This window comes from Triturus cristatus, chromosome 4_1, assembly GCF_964204655.1.
Source record: "Triturus cristatus chromosome 4_1, aTriCri1.1, whole genome shotgun sequence".
In the NCBI taxonomy this organism is placed as follows: Eukaryota; Metazoa; Chordata; class Amphibia; order Caudata; family Salamandridae; genus Triturus; species Triturus cristatus.
The window spans coordinates 189,338,537-189,345,254 of record NC_140585.1 but is presented as its reverse complement, the minus strand read 5'-3'; positions in this window follow the sequence as shown (position 1 = coordinate 189,345,254).

Below are 6,718 nucleotides of genomic sequence, written 5' to 3'. Positions count from 1 at the left end.
AAATCCACCCTCACAATGACACAGGCAGACAGCTTGATAGCCAGATCACAGGAGTGCTGTGCTCAGGCTGCGTTTTGAGTAAATGTGCGAGGTTGAGGTTCCCCATTGGGGACTTGTGTTGGGAAGCAGATCTTTGGGGGGATTAAGCCCCTGCAAGATTTCACAGCTGCACCATATGACCTTCGGCAGCTGCTATATGATATATTGTTGGGGGGCATTATTTTTCCTTAGAAGCATTTAATGTGAAATGCGGACCGCGGCTCCATAGACTACTTTGGGAGCTTTATTTCACCTTAGCCACCTTGGATGAGAAACCCGGCCAGGGGCCCAATTATTTCCCCTTTGTGCCCGCTGTGAGAAGTTGGCCTGGTATATGCTGTCCACTAATTAAAGTGGGCACCTTGCACCAGTCCAAACAACCCCTTATGGTGATAGGTTAAAGACAACCTTTATTGAAAGCTATCCTAGTGGTAGCTATGGAGAGCAGTCTTCAGGCTAAGTCTTGAAGGAATGTAAAGCAGCTTGTTTTACCAGTCTATAATCTCTTGAATGACCAAATGAAAGGACAACCACATCAGGTATATATTAAAAAAATATGTATTTAAGATAAAACACATCCCTCTAGTCTCTTTACGAGGCTGGAGATCGAAGTACTTAAATTACAAGTCAGTATTCAACAGTAAAAGCACAAATACACGTTTGGGCTCTAGGGGCGTACCAAACCATATACCAATAAAGTGGTATAAGAACCATGACTGAACTAGACACAAGGCCTAGAGCCTTTAGAAGTGTTTGGGCCCCAAGGAACCACCCAAGGTAGTGATGTAGGGGGACGCGTGCAGTGTTAGAACACAGGCGCGAATTGCCATTGACTTCTATGGGGAAAGTCGCGGTTGGAAAATTACAAGTTAAGGACACTTAGAGGATGACTACAAGCAAACCCTTTTGGACTTAGAGGTGTCTAGGGCCAACACCCATGGGAGCACCAGAGTACTCGAGTTACCTCACCCAGGGAAGCCAGGTGCATAGGTGTCTTTTGGTGTCGGGTCGCGGTGTTGTTTTCAATGGAAGCTGGCAATGAAGTGCTGCTGCCGTGAAGAGGAGAAGTGTCCGAAGAGATCCAAGCCTGGATCTAGGATGGAAAGAACCTGAAAGCAGAGGGAACAGAGTCTGGGTCACTTACCAGTGACCAGGGGCACGATAGTCCAATGCCCACAGATGTCGGCTGCTTCAGGTGAGTTGATGGGTGTCTTGACTCTTCAGTCAAGAGGTCCAGAAGGTGTCAGCAACAACCAGGAGCTGGATTCGAGCTGTCCCACAAAGTCTGTCGAGTGCTGCGGTGTCGGCGACCAGAATGGACCCAACAAGCCTTGGCAACGGCAAGTCAAGTGGATATAGAAGAAATATATCAGTGCAGACCAGAAAGGTCTGGGGGGCTCACCCAGCAAGGGTAATTCAGGGCACATCTGGAGAAACCAGAAAAGCCCAAGAAGAAAAGTAGTTGTCTTCGTGGGGACCCACTAGCCAATGGGCTAGCGATCGCGAAGGAGCCTCGAGCAGTCGCACTGGAAACTGGCCCATGGGTTACTCGTGGAGTGGAGGGCAGAGATTGTCAGAGCAATAGGTGCCCAAGGCTGGGGCTAATCGTAGCCCAAAGTACAACTTTGAGGAAGACCAGAAAGATGATGTACCAGCAAAATTTCATGGTGTCCAGGGGTCACGGTTCCACATCAACCACAATAGCCACGGGCCTCAGCTTTGTTGTGGTCTCAGGGTAGCCTCAGAGAAGTCTGGAGATCCACCTCTGGTGATGCAAAGACTTTGGCGTCCAGCAGGAGCTTCAGAGTTGCAGACCAGACATTTGCTTCTTTGGTGCCTGCCAAGCAGGGGAGTCACTCCTTGACCCCAAGGGAGATTTCTTCCATCTTCTAGTTGAAATAGAAAGTCAAAGGTCCAGGATATATGTTGCAGAGTTTTGTCCAGGGTAATCTAAAGTCTCAAGGACTGAGTTCCTATACTTATACTAACCCCTTCGATGCTCATGACAGAGCGGTTCCGTCATGAGCATTGGTTGGGCTGTGCTTATGACGGAACGTCTTCATCATGAGCACAGCCCCTGGGGGAAGAGCTGGCGCTCCCCCCCTGGGGGATCGATTTTGGGATCACTTGGGGAGATGCCAGCAGAAGAGTTTCCGCTGCCACCCCCGAGCCCGCCCACGCTTTCCCATGACGTCAGCACGTACAGCGTGCCGACGTCATCAGGAAGCGCTGGACGTGCTGGAAATAATTTCTTTCCAGCGCGTCCAGCGAAGGAGGTACGTGTTTTGCCTCCGGTGGGGCAGGGGGCCAAGTTAGGATGCCTTGAGGCATCGGGGAGAGGAAAGAGTATTTCCTCTCCCCTGATGTCTCAATGCAGGGCATTCCTGCTTCACGATCGCACACAGCGTCGCGATCGTGGAGCAGGAATGCCCACTAGACACCAGGGATGTTTTTTTTTTTAAAAGGAAGCGACCCCTTGGGCAAGGGTCGCCTCCTAAGGGGGACAAATTTAACTAAGACTTTTCTACCCCCCCGTGGGGACAGATCTGTCATTTTTTCGGCCGTTTCTGGACCCGGTGGGGCAGAAAAGCCCACTAGACCCAGGGACTAATTGTGCAATTGTAAGAAAAGCGACCCCTTGGGCAAGGGTCGCTTCCAGGGGGGCAAATTTGTTTGATTGGATATTCTGCCTCCCTTGGGGGCAGATCGCCTCGTTTTTTTGGCAGAAACCCCCACTAGACACCAGGGCATTTTGTAAAATATGATGGAAGCGACCCCTTGGGCAAGGGTCACTTCCAGGGGCCATTTTATTTTTTATTGTGTATTCTACCCCCCCTGGGGGCAGATCGGCATTTTTATTGGGCCTTCACCAGGGACTCATTCATAAAAATGAAATGGGAGTGACCCCTTGTGCAACGGTCCCTGCTACGGGGCATATTGTTTTTGTATGCGTATTCATCTTTTTTGTGGCCTTTCTGCCGGGGGGGGGGCTGAAAACCCCACTAGACACCAGCGACTTCTTTTAAATTAAAATGGAAGCAACCCCTAGGCCAAGGGTCACTTCCAGGGGGCAGATTTTTTTATATGTATATTCTGCCCACTCTGGGGGCAGATCAGCCTTTTTTTGTGCCCTTTCTGTCCCCGGGAGGGGCAGAATACCCCACTAGGTACCAGAGATTTTCTTTTGTGAGTAATGGAAGTGACATGGTTGCTTCCTGGGGACAGATCTGCCCCTTTTTTGACTTTTCTGCCCTAGGCGGGAGGCAGAAAACCCTACTAGGCACTAGGGGGCAGATTTATGTTTCCTGGCGCATCCCTGCAAATCAGCAGGGATGCGCCAGGAAAGATGTGTCACGCAAGTTTACCCTTGCGCCACCACAGATGCGCCGCATTTACAATGCAGCGCATCATAGCGCAAGGATAAATAGATGCGTGACGCATCTGATGGCATAAGGGTAGCGCATTGCTGGAGTCGTGTCGCAAGCACGACGCAACTTCAGCAATGCTCAGGGGCTGCCCATACCGAACATGCTGCGTCATGCCTTACGCCTGCTTCAAGCAGGCGCAGGGTTTTGATGCAGCAGCGTCGGAAAAGTGACTCAGTGAAATCTTGTAGATTTCACTGCATCACGTTTCCGAGGCTTTTTCAGACGGAACGCCCACCCTGCATACATTAAACCTGACGCAGGTTTAATGTAGCGCAGGGCTTTACAACGTGACGCATCTCCCTAGATGCGTCACATTGTAAATAAGGCGCAACATGGCGCATGGTTTACGCCGCCGCTGCGTCACAGAAGTGACGCAACGGCGGCGTAAATGTCTCGCAAGGGGCTTGTAAATCTGCCCCTAGGGATTTATTACTTTTGCAAGGGGGCACATTTCTGTCTGCTCTTTTCTGCCCCACCTGAGGGGCAGAGTGGCCTGGCAGACAACCCGATTGACTTTTTGGGTAGTAACATAGCGTGTTATAATGTTAATTGTTTTATTTTTTGTGAATTGCGAATGTAATGCTTTATTTTTTATTTTTTGTTCTAGGTGACGACTTTTGCTCTTTAGACTGTTCCAGGTTGCGGTTTCGTTACTGGTGGTTCTGCTTTTTGTGTAGTTGCATTTGTTTGGTAAGAGACTTTTTTTTGTACAATGTAAATGAGTTTCATTTCTCTGCATAAATTTGTTTTTTGCAAATGGTGTAATAATAGCAGTATGTTTGGCTTCTGGTTTTTGAGTGTCAAAAACGTTTTGCATTTGTGCTCGATGTGTATTTTGTTGTCTTGTGAGTAATTTTTTTTTTTTTTTCTTTCTAGTGGGATATCGTTGGTTTTTGCTGTGTCTCTGCAGTGTAGGTGCTGGTGAGTGTAGCTGCCTCTTGTAAGTGAATTGTATAGTGTTTGAGTATATAGATCTTTGTGATAAAGGCACACATTTTTTTACTTACTTGTTTTGCAGTGTTGGTTGTTGTTGACTTGTTTGTGCAGTCTCCTTTCTTAGTAAGGATAATGGCTAGCCGCAGGATTACTGCTGAGCAGGTTGTTGGTATGCTTTTTGAGTCTTCCTCTGACCATGGTTCAGAGACTGACCCTGCATCTGAGGCAGAGGAAGCAGGGGACAATTCTGGCAGTGAGTTTTCTCTCCATATGGAATCATCGGATGATGAAGATACTCTTAGTGTGGATGAAGTGCCTGTGTTAGAGGAGGAGATTGATGTGCCGATAGTGCGGCAAGAGGCATCTGGGCTGCAGCCTGGGGCTGCAAGGCTTCCCGTTGGTGTAGTGCGGCAAGAGGCATCTGGGCTGCAGCCTGCAGCTGAAAGGCTTCCCGTTGGTGTAGTGCGGCAAGAGGCATCTGGGGCTGCAAGGCTTCCCGTTGGCATAGTGCAGCAAGAGGCATATGAGCTGCAGCATGGGGCTGCAAGGCATCCCGTTGAAAGCGCTGACCTCTGGGTTGCCCCTGGCATGGTGCAGCTGGCATTGCCAGACTTTACTGGTGTTCCAAGGTATAGAGTGAATACCAAAACGTTTTTGAGGGACAACAGTGCCAGTCTTAAGCCCCACTCTAGAGCTACCCGGTGGACTCCCACAAATCTGGAAGAGATGAAGAAGTTCTTGGGTTCAACTTTTTTGATGGGCTTGCTAAGGAAGCCATTAATGTCTTCATGTTGGTCTACTAGTCCCTTGATGACAACTGCTATTTTTCCGACAGTCATGAGTCGTGATAGGTATTTGCTTCTGCTTCGGATGATGCATTTTGTCGATAATGGTTTAGCGTTGCCACAAGATCACCCTGAGTGTGACTGTCTTTTTAAGATTCGGCCTGTCATTGATCAGTTTGTTGATCGATTTTTTGAGATCTATGCTCCTGGGAAAGAAATTGCAGTGGATGAGTCTTTGGTGTTGTTCAAGGGCCGCTTGGTTTTTAGGCAATACATTCCTAGTAAGAGGGCACGCTATGGAATTAAGCTGTATATGCTGTGTGACAGTAGGACTGGATATGTCTCTAATTTCAGGGTGTACACCGGTAAGGAATCCAGGATTAACGCCTCTGGTTGTCCGTCCACTTTTGGAGTGACTGAGAAAATTGTTTGGGAACTTGGTAGAGGATTTTTTAACAAAGGCCACCATTTATATGTAGATAACTTCTATTCTGGTGTGCGGTTGTTCAGGGAATTGGCCAAAGTGTACACTGTTGCTTGTGGCACAATCCGCTCTAACCGTAAAGGTTTCCCAAAAGAACTTGTTTGTCAAAAATTTGTGCAGGGACAGTGCAGTGTGTTGCGTTGCGTTGCGAGGAGCTTCTAGCTGTGAAGTTTTCAGACAGAAGAGATGTCTACATGCTGACTACCATCCATGATAAAAGCACTGCACCTGTGACTGTTTGGGGTCAGGTTGCTGAAGCGCGCAAACCTGTGTGCATTTTAGACTATAATAGGCACATGGGTGGTGTTGACAGAGTAGATCAGATTTTGGAACCTTATGCTGCTCTTCGTAAGGCTTATATTTGGTACAAGAAGTTGGCTATCCATCATTTCCACTTGGCAACCTTTAATGCTTTTGTTGTGTTCCAGGATTCTTGTCAAGATGACTTTTGCTAAGTTTCAGGAGTCTGTAATAGGCAGTCTTGTTTTAGTGGAACAGGCAAGTGTTCCTAGAGTTGGAGTGGTGGAGGATGTTGCTAGATTGAAAGATCGCCACTTTCCTGATCACATTCCTCCCACACCCTCAAAAGACTTTCCCAGAAGGAGATGTAGATTCTGTTGGCAAAGAGGTACGCGGAAGGAGACTCGTATGTACAGCCCGAGTGTCCTTATAACCCTGGGTTGTGTGTGCCTGCTTGTTTTAGAATGTACCACATACAAAATATTTTTGGGAGCATCTATGAGTGGTAGAGTGAACTGCCTGGACTCTATTGTTTAATATTTTCGGTTCAGTTTCAAGGTTGGCATTTGTGTAGTGTATTTAGTTTCAGTTTTTGAGTTAGTAGATTTGTATCTATTTGCAATTTGTTTGTGTTTTCTTATATATAGAAAAAAAATCCTAAATGTGATGGCGGTGTGCGTGGAGTGGCGCTTGTCTGGCAGTGTGCATGGTCTGGCGATTGGCTGGCGGTGAGTTTGGATAGGCGCTTGGCTGGCAGTGTGTTTGTACTGGCGCTTGGCTGGCGGTGTGTCTGTACTGGTGCTTGG